The sequence below is a fragment of the Pseudophryne corroboree genome, chromosome 9 (genome assembly GCF_028390025.1).
Source record: "Pseudophryne corroboree isolate aPseCor3 chromosome 9, aPseCor3.hap2, whole genome shotgun sequence".
Lineage (NCBI taxonomy): Eukaryota > Metazoa > Chordata > Amphibia > Anura > Myobatrachidae > Pseudophryne > Pseudophryne corroboree.
In genome coordinates, this window is record NC_086452.1 from 79,196,143 (window position 1) to 79,212,679 (window position 16,537).

The 16,537-nt window shown below is 42.0% G+C and overlaps 1 protein-coding gene and 1 long non-coding RNA gene across 5 annotated transcripts in view; one reads left to right on the top strand and one right to left on the bottom strand.

Annotated features, from left to right (window-relative positions):
- The window catches only part of FAF1 (Fas associated factor 1), a 599,080-nt gene that overhangs the window by 403,511 nt on the left and 179,032 nt on the right, over window positions 1-16,537 (top strand). The gene's annotated exons all lie outside the window — the stretch shown is intronic.
- LOC134957572 (uncharacterized) overlaps window positions 1-16,537 on the bottom strand; it is a 115,213-nt gene that overhangs the window by 75,887 nt on the left and 22,789 nt on the right. The window contains exon 2 of the long non-coding RNA XR_010186668.1: window positions 7,317-7,369. This is a non-coding gene — a long non-coding RNA (uncharacterized LOC134957572). The remainder of the gene's footprint in view (window positions 1-7,316; window positions 7,370-16,537) is intronic.

Sequence of the window (16,537 nt, forward strand, 5' to 3'; positions counted from 1 at the left end):
ACATATTACTCCCTTCTATCATCCACAGACCTGCAAGTGCTCATCTCCTGCCATTTTCATATGCAACCCAATTACCGAAGAACCTCTCTTACCATTTTAAGTCATTCAGCCTTCTTACACTGTATCATAAAGAACCATCACCCCTATGGCAAGCACAGTATTAGGCTCATATTCATATAGCACTTTCAGCTATTCTTTTAATGATAATTTAGTGCTATTTAGGGCACTGGTGTTGAGAGCATTTACTGCTATTGCTTATATTGTAAGTTATGCAGGTTTGTACAGTTCTGTGTACTCTAGTTTATCTATACAAATACATATACAGTATGTCTATACTAAGCCGATCATTCAGTCTCACATTTTATGTAATAAACCTGTTCGAAAACATTTGGAAAAATGACTGTGACTGCGTTTCCCTTCGGAAGTGACAACCTACCCTCCTCACTGCAGTGAAATCTGGTGCTGTGCAAGACTCGTCAATAACATATCTCCTTAAGGGGGAGGGGGGGGGGTGTACGCCTAAAGAATGTTTTCAGGCTGTGACAATGAAGCTGAGATTCACACAGAGGACAAAACCCCCCCGGAAATCTCATTTTGCACATTAACAAGGGCACTTTTTGGTTTATTTAGTGAAGGAATAATTTTAACACTGTGAATTAATATGCCTGGTCTAATTAAAGACGATGTTTATTTTAATCCCCGTAGACTTATCACTTTTTGTAACCAACTATGTCTTCGTACAGAGCGTAGGCTTTTGTAATGCTGTTTTCCAATTATTCCCTGAAATCAGGTGGCCCACGTTATTGTAGCATGTGTTCTAATTATCTAGGATAGTTTAAATTGTTTTCAGGACTTTTTAAATGTATTTTATTGAACCTGATACCTTAATCCACTTATTTCATCCTCGCTCAAAGTGATAATTTGTTTTATCCAATCAGGGACCTCAGTCTGTATTTTGCATCATACTAAGGCTAAGCAGACATCCTGCTTTGAGTAGGATAAAATTATAACTGTATCAGTACAGACGTTTCCATGCAGGGATGTCTGACGTTGATATTCCAAAAATTAGTTTAGAAATATTAAATGAGCATTTATACTGGTGACTATGTTAAATACAAGAGGAGGACTGTTGTGGTAAACCAGTTTCACAATTTCTTTTCTTTTTTTCTTTCTTTTCTTTTTTTCTTTCTTTCTTTTTTTTGTTTTGTTTACACTTTGATACTACTGAATCTGTCTCCTTCCTCATTTACATATTTGAGCCACTGGCATTTCACAAGGAATTTCAACCGAAATACAAGGTTAAATAATAAAAATTAGCCATTTAGGATAAGGACGCAGTCATTGTGTCGACACTGTTGAAATGCCAACTTGTGGAATGCCGACATCAGAATGCTGACAGTTACAGTTATGACATTGAATGGGAAGTTAGAGTAGGCAACGGGAGGGGAGTGTTAAAGGTAGGCACTAGGGGGAGAGGGTTAGGCACGAGGGGGCGGGTTAGTGGTAGGGTAAAGGTTACTGGAGTTACTTACCATCGGAAGTTGTTGTCACCACACCACTGAATAAGGTAAGTCACCACTGGATCATCAGGAATGTTTTGCCAACATTCTAAGAATGTCAGCATTTCATCAGATAGTGATCCCGCTAGGATGCAGGCAGGGCTCAAGGGTGCGGGGACAGCACGCTCATTTGCGCCCGAAAAGGGGGAGCGGCCTGTTGGGGGCATGGCCACGTCAGCAGCATTATTGGAGGCGGTGCGGCCCCAGTTAGCATCACAATTGGGGTGTGCCCGGCAGTCAAAGTCACTATTAGGGGCGTGGGCTTCCTCCAAGCTCTTCATTGAATGTGAATATGTGCATGTGCTTGGCTTTTATTTGCGTGGCGTTGCGGCAGGCTGTTTTAGGGTGCTGGTTAAAGGGCAGGGCACATTTTGCCCTTTAAAAATTGGGCAGGGCATGGTGCTCTGCTAAAACAGCCTAGCGTGAAGGCTACCGGCATCCATGTGATACATGCCAACAAAATTATACTGAAACCTTTTGGCTCAATATTAAACGTAGAAAATCTTATAGTGTAAGTAGTATAATATATTAAACCGCTGTCTTCCGGAATGTTATTCTGTCAACCACAAACTCTTTGCATGTATAGTTTTTCTGAAAGAGCCCCACCCCCAAATGAAAATTCAATTAGCGATTCATGATGCGTGAAATATGTTAGAGTTCAATTACACCTTTTGTATCTAAACGAGTTGCAACACGCAGGTGTGAAGTGACTCATTTATTGTTTGATTATTCTGAAATATTTTTTTAGAAAATTAAAGTGTACAGCGATACAGTAAAGGACATAGCTATTTACATAGACAAAGCTTTTTTATGTGGCATTTAGGCGTTTTGTTTAAGTGCCTCTAGTTTTTGATGGTTTGGTAGAAATCTTCTTCTAGTCACAAGCTAAACAGTGACTTGTACTACTGGACAAACCACAGTAATAGAGGACGACTATTACAAACAATAATGAAAACAGTGTTGGTTTAAGATATTTAAAGTGCATACTGTATATTATCCATCCACAGTATACATTCTCAAAAACATATCCTTACAGTGAGGCGTTAAGTGCTTTAGTGATGTCATTGAATTGATAGGATGCATTGCAGTTTTAATACAGGCCGCACACTTGGCTATCTCCAGTATTTGCTTCAGTGATGTCATAGGTTCCCAGTGAAGGCGCAGTTTGTTTGTTTGTTTTTTTAATTTATGTGTAAGTGATGTGTCATTGGTTCCAAGTGTATGTATTGGTTGCTTTGAAATAATGCATACGTGTGGCTTTATTGGCTGTTGTAAATAATGCATAAGTGACGTCACTGATTCCTTGTGAACTCATTGGCTGCTTTTTCATGAATAATGGCTCAGATTACCCTATGACTCAGGACTCACGATCTATACTGATATTTGTTACAGGAGATGGGATTTGTTTTGTTTTTGTTTTTTATGTGCATATATTAGTAAACAGTATCTGTATAAATATCCATTTGGGTACAATATCTCACTCCTCGGGGCAGATTCAGTTAGCCGCTAACTTCAGACAGAACCACTTGCACGGTGTCTGTGCGCATTTCCGCGTATTACAGTTGGTATAACATTGCTCGTGATCTGTAGTGGTGCAAAAGTAAGTGATGTTTTACTACCCTGATCTGAACACTGCGGCTATTTGTATCTGCATGAAATACAGAGGTTCTAAAACATGGTCCTCAAGGCACCCCAAAGCTCCAGATTTTAAGTTTATCCAAGCTTGGCCACAGGCGACTTAATCAGCACCACAGTCAACTTGATTTAACCATCTCTGCTGAACCATGGCTGTACCTAAAACCTGGCCCGTTGGGGAGCCTTGAGGACCACGTTTGAGAAACTCTGGGATATAACCATTGCCTACCCTTTATCGCTGTCCGTTTTGTAACACACACACACACACACACACTGGCTACAGCACTAGATATAGTGTCCCCTTATTTACAATGCCTTGTTATGACACTAGGGGCCGGATGTAATAGAGTGTGAGACGGCCGGAGCTCCGAGACTCCGGCCGAACTTGTACGTTTTTTTTAAAGCAGCAAATATTTACAAGGCAAAACCGAAAACCAACCTGCTCTTGCCTTGTAAATGTGTGCTGCTTTAAAAAAAAAACGTACGAATTCGTCCGGAGTCTCGCACTCTATTACATCCGGCCCTATATATATGAGTTCCAATGCACTTGTACTCAACAAACCCACGCATTATTAGCCATCTTTTGTTGTACCCATGAAATAGATGTTCTCCTGAGTATATATGTGTTTGGTGAGGTGGGTTACAGCATCATTGCACTCACAGTGTGGGGGGCCCCTAATGGCTTCAGGGAACCATTCACAGAACCATTGTGCACAGTGCTCTCCACCATCGCTGCCCGCAGCTACTTGTTAGTCAGTAGCAAAGTCCTTGCTGTTGACACGAGCGTGGGAAGTACAGCTTTCTCTTCTCGCTGTTGGTTCTGTTGACTGTTGTGATCAGCATAGAATGAGTAGCCTCCGACTTTATTACTTTTCAAAGTACTAAAGCCAAAAGCAGAAGACCAGGGCGTCTAAAAGAGATAAAATTACAGAGAGGCTTTGAGTGGCAGCCGTACATCAAACCTCGCGAGGGTTTGACAGGCAATGGATAACGTTATTAGATGCTTCTCGCCATAATTGCTGACATTTATCCAGTGTTTCACAGTATTTGCTAATGTATTAATGCAGTCAATCTTTGCCAGGCTTCACATGCCTCCTTAGCCCCGGCTTCCTTGGGATCCGCCAATAGGCGTACATGGGATGCGTTTCATCGGCTGGTTGCCGTAGTGACAGAGCCCAAAGATAAGCCAAGACAGAGCCCTTTTGTGATTGCTTTTCAGGTGACATTCAGCGGCAGCTTGTGTAGAGTGTCCTTTTATAGTTCCAGTAATTCAGAAAATGGTAACCACTTTTGACTTAACACTTTCTATTCTAGAGGGAGAGCTCTTGTTTCTAGAGGGTTAAGGTTCAGCCGCACAGTGCGGTGGCTTTTGTTGAACATTTTAAAATAGAATTCAGCGATAGTCGCAGTTTCCACTGATAGGGTCATTTGTTCTGCCTTTTACTTTAATCACAGTAGATTGAGTTTATTAAAGTCTTTTATTGCATTTGAAGATTTAGGTTGTCACAGAAACAAGGAACAAAAAAAGTCTTCATATTTATACATTTTTCATTAAAAATCCTTTTTTATGCTATAGTTAATATCAAAAACAAGGTTTATACCTCTTTCCTTTTTTTATTCTTTCCTTTTTTTTTCTTTCTTGAATGTCAGGGGGTTTTTTTTCTGGAAAGGGGTTGCAAGCTGCCATATTTGTATGACAGACCACCATGAGTCGCAAATCGCTTACTTGGGTACTTAATAACATGCCCAAGAGCAGTGATCAGTAACCTTATTCCCTTCAGTTCCTGCGTGGGTGACCACCTATCCTTTAGAACTCCAGAACATTACCCTTAGTCATGGTATTATGTTATATTAATATATTTCATCAAGGAAAGAGACTGCAATAACAAAAGTAAAAAAAGTTTTAACAGGTATTACATGATTTACCAAAGCAGGAAGGAGCTTAGGAACTTGTAAAAATGGGCTGCACATGGCTCTGGTGCCAGCTGTTGCCCTTTACTGCCCTAAGCAGTATATACATATTATATAAGTTTTTGGATAATTACATATTTTGAGGTCTATTCAATTGAAGTCGAAAGCTGCTGTCTGTCGAAAAGACGGCAGTTTTCGACTTTTTAAGGTCGAATCGTGATTCGACCTATTCAATCAAACCCCAAATTTTTCGACAAGTTGTGGAATTCAACTTGTCGAAAAGAACGTGGATCGGCGGAATAGCTGCAGATCCACGTGCTTGTGTCGAAAACGGGGCCAAAACCGTCAGGTTTTGGCAGCCTTTTCGACCATCTCAGTCCGACATAAAAAAAATGTCGGACTGAGATGTGGGACCCAGAGGAGGAGAGGGGCGTGAGCCGCAGGGAGACGGAAGACAGCCGCGGGCAGACAGGGGAGATCAGCGCTACAGCACAGTGCTGCAGCAGGATGTCTCACAGCTGCGCCGCTCACGGCAGCGTCCACCCAGCTCCAGCAAGTGAGGTCACGCTTGCTGGAGCCGGGTGGACACTGCCGTGAGGTCGGGCGGCTGTGTGACATCCTCCTGCAGCGCTACTGTAACGCTGCTCTCCTCCGTCTGCCCACTGGCTGTCCCTGCTGGTCTCCCCGCGGCTCCCCTCCTCTCCTCCTCTGGGTCCCTCATCTCAATTCGACTTTTAAAAAGTCGAATTGAGATGAGATTGAATAGGGGTTGTCGGATCCATTCCGACAAATGCATGTCGGAATGGATCCGACCCTAATTGAATATACCCCTTTGCCCTTAGCACATATGTCATGGAGCTGGCAAATTTGAGAGAGCAAATCTTACGATGTCACCAAAGGCTGACAATGCAGAACTTGCCTGTCAGTAAAAATTGCCATCTGTTACTCTGAAGATTCAGATTTGAGCATATTAATATTTATGGTTTAGCGCCACATTAAACCATAACAACAGCTCCCAAAAGTTTTGAAGACCCCAAAGACTCCTGTCAGAGCAGGCAGTTCTCCCAGTAAGCAACTGCAAGTTTGGCAGGGGCTTACTGGGGAAGGAGAGGGGTACAAAGTGCCCAGACTAGCTGTGGAGGTGTGGTCACGCCTACAATATTGTATGGTAGCATTGCACCGCCAGTTCGTAATGCCATAGTATCTCCATGGAGGCCCAATATACACTCCCACACATAGCCACGCCCCTTAAAGATACCAGGGCCTGAAGAGTTTGATGGCGTTTCTCGGTACAAGAGATGAACAACAACCCTCTAGCCCAGTGATGGCTAACCTTGACACTCCAGCTGTTGTTGAACTACACATTCCAGCATGCCCTGCTACAGTTTTGCTATTTGGCCGTGCTAAAACTGATGCAGGGCATGCTGGGATGTGTAGTTCAACAACAGCTGGAGTGTCAAGGTTAGCCATCAGTGCTCTAGCCCATCCATCTCTGTACACGCAGAGTAGTAAGGGTGTGATAACATGAATTGGGTCACTCAATGTCTAAGGTAAGTGGGGCATGAGGATGCAAGTGTCCCATCCACTTGTAATGCAATGGTAGATTTTGGTATAAGATAAGGATATAGCGATACTTGTTTAATGTCAGCAGCACATAAACTACACTTCAGTATACCAGGAATGAATCCAAATACTAGTACTGGGCTCCATTACCATAGAGCAAGCATTCACACACAACACGAGAGGAACATGCAGCGATGAGATTCTGCAGTTCTGCTCATACTGTCCATCATCTGCAGTCTGTGTTTTGTTAAACAGCAGCGCTCTCTCAGACCTGAGCTTGTGCCTGGTTTCACAAAAGAATTTACACTGTATAAACACATTTTCCTATAGTCAGGAAACCTGATTTCCATGAAACTTCATTAAATCTGAGTTGGAGAGCGCAGGGTGCCAAAAATGCTTCTTGTAAGTGACTGCAGGCGCTGAGCATCGCCGCTAAGCTCCTGGTTCTCTCTTCTTAATTGTTTCTGTCTGTACTTCCTGAATCCTGACACCAACCACAGGAGTAATAGAAAGCCAATCTAAATGTATTTACTTTAACATCGGATAACCTAACTAAAGTGCATGTCTCCATTAGATTGCATTTAAATAGACGTTTGGAAGCTACTTGTATATCATGTTAGCCTTTGATTTCCTGCTTACTTTCCTTACCTGTGTCTCCTTCCCTCTTATCTGCTGGCAACGCCTCCGTAATGCTGGTGCCACTGTATGCAGAGACAAGAGGATATATGTTCATCAGACACAGACAGCCCTGACAGTTCTTAAGAAAGATGTCCTCTGCGATTTATAGATCTATAAAAGTTTATTAAATGTTTCTAATTAAAACTATACTTATTTATGCATAATTGAGTATTAAGTGGTTGTTTGTGATGACGAAAGTTGGTCATGCCCCGTGGTCACTTACAGTGAACGGAAGAGGTGGCGGACAAGGCAATAGTCCCACCACTGGAACCCCACAACCATTAACATATCTTCACAAGTTCACTTTTTTTTTTTTTTTACGCCAGTGGGTAACTGGCCTATAGGTCTATGCTGGGCAAGTGATGCTTTAACCCTTGGTAAAATTGTTTGTAAAGGTTCAGTGGCTATCCGTGTTCATTAACATGCCACATACATGTCTTCAGCCGGATACAGCGATGCAAGTATGCGTGTATGCTCGGGTACGGAGTACCCTTAAGAATTTGCCAGCGGGTACGCAGTACCACCTGCCACACACTTTGCCATTGCCACAATTATAATGTGCCACAAAGCAACAAGACCATGGTGCTTGGCAGCATGACAGCTCCTCCCACTTTGTCAGGGTTACTGGGAGTGTGACACTGGCTGTATTTTCCTGCTATAATGGAGGCACTACTATATATTGTTATTAAATTGGGTGCATTACTATATATATTTATTATACTGGAGGTATCACTATATATTTCTATTATACTGGAGGCATTACTATATATTCCTATTATACTGGAGGTATCCCTATATATTTTTAGCCTTGCCTCCAGATTAGAAAAAAAAGGTGGCTGTTGTGTGCCAACACCACTAGTGTCATGTAGCCACTCCAACTAGCAGCATATGGCCACGCCCATTTTTCAGCACTCAGTACCACTAAGAAAATATTTCTACTTGCACCACTGGCCGGATACCTCCCAACATTCTGCAAGTGAGAATAAGTACAAATTAGATAATGCTCCCCAAACCATACAAACCTCATCCACTTTGCATTAGGCCTTTCCCCTTATGGCAGATTGATATAGATTCTGTTACAGTAGATCATACAACTACAAATCACTGAAACACAGTATATTATTATAAATCTAGGAGCTTAACAGGCGGACAGAGCGCATCCATAGTAGGGACGTTCAAATAGAACAGGGATTTGGGGCCCTTGAGGTTTCTAGCACTGTTCCTTGTTTTGTAGTCATTCAAATTGGCCGCTCCCTGTTGCTTTTTCAGTTGTTTGTTACTTTATTTTCAGATATTACATGAATTCAGATTAAAATGAATGGCTGAATGGAAATCGAGACTATGACTATGTTTGTCATCTTGTCAAAGCTGTAGCTAGAACGACTATAATGGGGCGATCACGTCTAATACTTTGTTGAATGCAAATCAGCCGTAATTACGTACACGGGGATTAAAAATCTGCATTCTCCTGTATCCAGCATTGTATGCATCTCTGCCCAGTTTTCCCCATCTATGTGACTCTGTTGCATAGCAGTCCTCCTCATCAGGGAACACTTTCCCCAGCCTGGGATGAAATCTGCGTAAGTACACATAAGCAGAACACTGCGCAGTCCGCACTTCCATAGTCACGCCCTCTCCGAGCTCTGCTTACATGTTACCAACCGGGTACCTTCCTTCAGCTGCTAGAGATGTGACAGTAGCATGTGCCTCTGCATTGCCTGTACTTGCATAAGCCCGGCTTCGGGACATGCGCAGCATCAGTTCTGCAAAACACAACTTGAGGGCAGCTCCTAAGATACTAGGATGCCTGCTGAGTCTTCCTCCTCCTGCAGCTGACAGTAGACAGGAACCACCAGTACGTTCGACAGTGGTAAAGTGATCATACTTGTATTTTTGGAGCATGAAATGTAATCAGAAATCTAAATCTCCATGAATAAGACCATTACAATTGATAATTATGAACGCAATACTATCTAGACAAATAGCGACCTACATGTTATGTCTAAATGCAAACGTAGGTGTTCCTTTAAATAAAACCAGCGTCTATTCCAGTAGAAAGCAGATCGCTTTATGTGGAAGGGAGCTGCGCTTTTTTTGTTTTGTTTTTTGTTGAGGAAATGATTGCAGAAATGTATCAGTCTTGTATTATGTATAGACCGTAAGTATGCATTTAGTGGGAATATTTAGCAGTCTTTCCTCCTATACAAGCGTGTCTGCTGAGAATGATCCGTTCATATGGTCTGTCAGTAACTGTTACCACCAAAGTGACTTTTCACGTGTGACTGCTTGTGAGCTATATAAAGTGACAGCTATCAGAAACGTTCTGCTGTTCATGCGTAAGTGTGTGCTGCTGACACCTGTTGGGAATTCTCCATCAGAGACAACATTTTCAGTTGTTTTCAAATTGTATATTTTAGTGTTCTTCCATACAATGGGTACGGCATCAAGTGAAATGGGCTGGCAGGCCGTAGAATTAACATATACGCTATATGATACAGTGTGTGTTGGTAGCTACATAATAATCATTTTAAACCAATGTTTCACCTGGGATCACAGTATACACAGCACAGATCTGTCTGTATGCATCTGCAGTCCAAGATGACACCACGTGTGCTAGGATACACCGATGTTTTTGAAAACCAATTCCTGAGGCGTAGGTGGGTCCTCTCACCGGGCATAGAGAGAGAGAAACACATACACATTGCTTCACTGCACTCACCACGTCTATATCTGGGGTGTATAAAAGGGATGAGACCACATTGTATAAATAAAACAAGACATAACTGCACTCATAATTGCAATATGCTTTATATTACAACCAGTGCATGTTCCACATATTGCTAACCAAGGGGGTGAATCAGACCTGATCGCTAGGTTACTGAATTTGTTGTGCTGTGTTCAGATAGTCGTCACCCAAGGGGAGTGTATATTCGCCATGTAAGTGTGTGATTGCATGTGTACGCCGAGCTGCAAAAAATCTCTCAGTCAGCAGACAGCTGCAAATCCGTTCGCACCTCACTCTCCATTGAATGTTTGGTTGTTTTCCACTGTGTGCAGTCTCTGCGCAGCCCAGGACTTACTCAGACAGTGTGATCCGAACGGGCTGATCGTGTCCGGAGCTGACGTCACACACCCTCCCTGAAAACACTTGAGAACCCCTGCGTTTTCCCTGACACTCCCAGAAAACGGTCAGTTACCACCCACAAACGGCCGCTTCCTGTCAATCAGCATGCTAATGGCTGTGCGACTGGAATTTTCATACCATCCTGTCTCTGTCTGGCAATGCCTGTTTGCCGACGCGCATGCGTATTGCAATGCATAAACATACGCAGTCCATCGCTAATTGCCCGCTGGGCAAAAACACACAGCAGTGATCAGATTTGAATCACCCCCCAAGTCTTCCCCTCTAGCCAGTCCTATGCTAGTTATCACTCAGAATGTAAAGATAATTGCTGAGTTGTTTGGCTAGCTATACGTTTACCTGCACAGAGCTTTTAAAGGTAAATCCTCCCCCCAAGCAATAGCATCTTATAGACACCTGGGAAATCACCAAGACACAAGTTGGTATAGTCTACAAAATGGGGAGCAGGAGAGACGTAGTTCCCTTGCCACCTTCCTTCTCTCCAGCTTTACTTACCATCATCTGCCCCTGCTCCTTACTGCTTCCTGCAGCTCCTATTTTTCTTATACCCTTTCTCCATTGCCTCTCCCTACAACCCCACCTCACCCTTTCCCCCCATTCTTACCTTCATTTCTGTCCTCCCCACCCCTCTCTATCTCCGCTGATTACCCTCGCACCCCCCCCCCTTCCCCCCCGACTCCCTTTCCCTTTCTCACACACACAACTACATCTGTGTGCTGGGGAGCGGTGGCCATTTTCTTGTAGCACAAATATGCCTGGTTTATATGCTTGTTTTGTAATTTGTATTGAAAGTAGCAAAACCTTTTTATCACCATTAAAAAGTCTTGCGCTGCGCACCTCATACTTTGGGGCAGATGTATTAAGGCTGGAGACGGCATAAGGAAGTGATAAACCAGTGATAAGTGCAAGGTGATAAACGCACCAGCCAATCAGCTCCTAACTGTTAATTTACATATTGAAGCTGATTGGCTGCTGCGTTTATCACCTTGCACTTATTACTGGTTTATCACTTCCTTATGCCGTCTCCAGGTTAATACATTCTGCCCCTTTGTTAGAAAATGTATCCATCACTCACAATGGAGACGGTCATGTTTTGTATTGGACCTTTACAAGGAAGCCTTTGAATGTAAATCAGGGCTAGTGACATCAGAGACCTCAGGCCACTAGCTCTTATTGAAATGTTGGACTGAATGCTCATGAACAGCTCGGGACACATATGTCTGCTACAAATTGTTTAGGCAACTTGTACACTAAAGCTGGCTATTAACGAGAACTGATTTACAGGAACTGGAGAATGATCTAAAATCTCTTTTGAACGCACATCACAGCAAAGAGATTACCCTGAGTTTTCATTTTCAGCCTCTGTGTTAACCCTTGTTTGCCTGAATGCTCTATACCCATCCGTTTCATAACATTCCTTTAGTGACCCAGCCCAGGACTGAGAATCCGTCACACAGCCTGTGTTAACAAGTTTGAGTTTCCTACTTTTGACACTGTAGTCCAGGCTAAATTAGAAACTTTTTTTTTTTTTTTTTTTTTGCTTTTACCTTCTTTTAAACCCTGTGATAAGTAATTGCCACTGTTATCGACTCAACACAGCGCTAATGTGAAGTGACATGCCCAAACTGGCCTGTAATATGAAGAGCCACAACAGGTGTGAGAGGTTGGGCTTTGGGACACGCTGAACCCCTAGCTGAAGGAAAATAGCACAGTGAAATGAACCTTAAGTAAAGCTGTCAGGAGTAATTATCTTCCAATCTGAATAATGCTGCATTTATAACCTCCCGGAGATACGCCCAGCTCCTTTTATCCGTTATTCTGCACAACTAAAAACCCTTTTACCTGCTGAAAATAGCTTTGTTGAGCTTAGGACAGTTCAGGCGTTCCAGCAGCATTAAACCACACTGCAGATGTTTGCACATTAACCCTGGATGAAAGCACAAAATTGGTTTACAAGGAGGAAATAAAAAAAATAAAAAAAAGTTTTCAGCAGTGGAAACAAAAAATAATGTAAAATGTTGAAATCTGATATAATCGGTATAGGCTTTATCTAAACATGTTAGTTCCTGAAATCACATCAAATAAATAACTATGTTTTATTTTAAGCAGAATTCTGCCCGTGATCAGATATCTGATTTCTGTGTATATGCCAAATAACTGCCCACTACAATATAATTGGCGCGTTTTGTGATGTGGCTACAAAGTTGGAGTTGGTGCTGTCCATTTGCTTACAACGTTTTTAATCAATGATTGCAAATCATAGTGCGTCGTTGGCTGAGATGTTGGACATTGCAATATATTTTCATATTATATTTTTTTTTTTATATGTATTTTTGCATATGTTGTATATAAGCTTGTAGTACAAATTCATTACTCTGCAGACACACTGGGATCCATTTTTTCCAGAAGTCAATTAACACGTAAACTGAAGAAACCAGTGGAATCTTAAGCAAACATTTGGAGGGAACATGCAAACTCCACACCCGTAAGACCCGTGTTGGGGTCAAAACCATGACCGCCACACTGTGAGGCAGCATTGCTTACTACTGTCCCACTGCGCTGTCCACTATGACGATTAGTATGCGGTCAATATATGGGATAATTTGCCAACTCCTGCTGAGTTAAAGTATTTGCCTAAACCCTAAAAACGATATTGAAATATAGAATTGTGTATGAGTAATTAAGTAATGCTGGCATAAATAATTAGCATGAGACATGGTATGCATTTATACTTGCGTATACCCATATGGATTGGGGGGGAGGGGGGGTTGTGACCGACATATTAGAAATGTGATCGTTCTTTTTAAAATAATAGAATGACTCCTCATTGGGGGAGGATACATTAGGGCAGGGGTCAGGGAACTTACTTACCTTTTACCCCAAAATATATTTAGATACGTCTAAATTATTAAAAGGAGAGGTAATAATCATGGGAGACTTTAATCTTCCTGATGTAAACTGGGAGGTGCCTGTTGCTAGTTCCACTAGAAGTAGGAACATTTTAAATTCCCTTCAGGGAGCATCCCTCCACCAATTGGTGAGGGAGCCCACTCGGAAAGACGCAATATTAGACTTAATACTTACAAATGGAGACAGATTATCGGACGTAAAAGTGGGTGAAAACCTGGGATCCAGTGATCATCAAGCAGTATGGTTCAGCATTAAGACAGAGACTGACTTACCCCATACAAAAACAAAGGTGTTGGATTTTAGGAAGGCTGATTTTGTAGGGATGGGAAAATGTGTAAGCGATTCTTTGGCAGAGTGGAGGAACGTGGAAACAGTGCAGGAGAGGTGGGAAACATTAAAATGTGCAATATTGAAGGCAACAGACCTTTGTATCAAAACTGTTAGGAAAAACACAAGGAAAAGGAAGCCAGTGTGGTTTGCAAAAGAAGTAGCAAATATTGTGACAGCAAAAAAGATGGCTTTTAGGAAATATAAGCAGACACAAAATAATGAAGACAAAAAGATATATCTTGTTAGACAGAAGGAGACAAAGAAGGTAATCAGATGTGCAAAGGCACAAGCTGAGGAGAAAATGGCCCAGTCAGTGGGTAAAGGAGGCAAAACTTTTTTTAGGTATATAAGCGAAAAGAGAAAAACAAAAGGCGGAATAATAAAACTAAAGACGGACACTGGGAGTCTTGTTGAAGGAGACAATTTAATAGCAGATCATCTTAATGATTATTTTTGCTCAGTATTTACTACTGAAAGAGAGGGGAAGGGGCCACAGTTAAGTTGCAGGGATATTCAGGAAAATGAAACAAGTACATTTACAGAGGAGAAGGTCCTAACAGAACTCTCAAAGCTGAAAGTGGACAAATCTATGGGGCCAGATGGGATACATCCAAGGATACTAAAAGAACTTAAAGAGGTGCTGGTAGCACCATTGACAGAATTATTCAACCAGTCATTAGCTACAGGAGTAATTCCAGGTGACTGGAAAAGAGCAAACGTAGTCCCACTGCACAAAAGTGGAAGCAAGGAAGAGGCAAACAACTACAGACCAGTGAGTCTTACATCAGTAGTAGGGAAATTGATGGAAACACTCTTAAAAGAAAGAGTTGTAGATTATCTCAAATCCGGCAATTTACTGGATCCCAAACAGCATGGATTCACTGGGGGAGATCATGTCAAACAAATCTTATTGACTTTTTTGATTGTGTGACTAAAGTGATGGATAAAGGTGGAACCATGGATATAGCTTATCTAGACTTTAGTAAGGCTTTTGACACAGTTCCACATCGCAGACTGCTAAATAAACTTGAAAGTTTGGGATTGGATATTAGGATTATTGAATGGATAAGATCTTGGTTGAAGGATAGAAAACAGAGAGTTGTGGTAAATGGAGTGCATTCACAGGAGGGAAATGTTACCAGTGGAGTACCCCAGGGATCTGTACTTGGACCAGTGCTTTTTAATATCTTTATTGGTGACATTGCAAATGGCATTAAAGGGAAAGTATGCCTTTTTGCAGATGACACAAAGGTATGCAACAGGGTAGACACATCAGGTGGGGTAAAACAAATGATTGAGGATCTAGGTAGATTAGAGGAATGGTCAAGAGTCTGGCAATTACAGTTTAATGCCAAAAAATGCACAATCATGCACTTGGGTCTCAAAAATCCTAAAGCTAAATACAGTATTAATGGCACTATACTGGAAACTACTGAGGAGGAAAGGGATCTAGGAGTCACTATTTCAGATGACTTAAAGGCAGGTAAGCAATGTAACAAGGCAATGAGGAAGGCTAGTCAGATGCTTGGCTGCATTGGGAGAGGAATCAGCAGCAGAAAGAAAGAAGTAATAATGCCACTGTATAGGTCATTGGTACGGCCTCATCTAGAATACTGTATTCAGTTCTGGAGGCCATATCTTCAAAAGGATATTAATACATTAGAAACTGTACAAAGGAGGGCAACTAAAATGGTGCATGGCCTACATCACAAAACATACCCAGAAAGACTAAGAAATCTCAATATGTATAGTTTGGAGCAGAGAAGGGAAAGGGGGGACATGATAGAAACTTTCAAATATATCAAGGGTTTTAACAAAGTCCAGGAGGGAAACATTCTCCAAATGAAGAGAAGCAATAGGACACGAGGACATGCACTGAGACTGGAGGGGGGGAGGTTCAGGGGAAATTTGCGGAAAAATTATTTCACAGAAAGGGTAGTGGACAAGTGGAATAGCCTCCCATCAGAGGTGGTAGAGGCTAAGACAGTAGAGCAATTTAAACATGCATGGGATAGACATAAGGATATCCTTACAAAGAAATAAGGATCAAATAAGGTTAGAGATAAAAATAATATAAAAAAAAAAAAGGGGCAGACTAGATGGGCCAAGTGGTTCTTATCTGCCGACAAATTCTATGTTTCTATGTAACGTTACCCCCTTGATTTGAAAGGAAGGAAGGCATATATTATTGTGCAGATATACTGGTTATCACTATTTATATGGCATTTCTGAGATACTGTGTGTGTGTGTATAATATATATAAAAATTTATTATTATTTTCGCCAATTATTCTTTGGCAATGAATGGGCTAATTAACACTTTCTCCCCAAAAAAGCAGAATGAATGTAAGAAAGATGGATGAGGGGGGAAGGAAGGGGGTGGGGGAGAACATGACTTTTAGGAGGCAGATGGTAACATCCTCACCTCAGTAAAGTCAGTGACAATTTCCCACTGTTATGTTGGCTACTGTCTGATCCTGCGGAACTCTGTCAGCGGTCAGCCACAGAACACTTCAAGTTCTGTGTGTGGGTTGGCGGGCCACGGGCGGGAGGACAGTACAGCGCAGGGCGGGCGTGAGAGAGCGCGGTGTGATGTCAGCACATCACATCATGAGCCGGACGGGGCTGTGTCTTGGCAGCATTACTGTCCATTACCCCCAGGAATTTCATTTTTACCCCATTTGGGGTAATTTACCCCTGTTCCCTGACCACTGCATTAGGGGGTTGTAGTACAGGTTTTTAGCGCCCCATCAAAATTTAACTTCATAGATACTAACGCTAGCGGCAATAAAAATTGGAGATAGGAGACT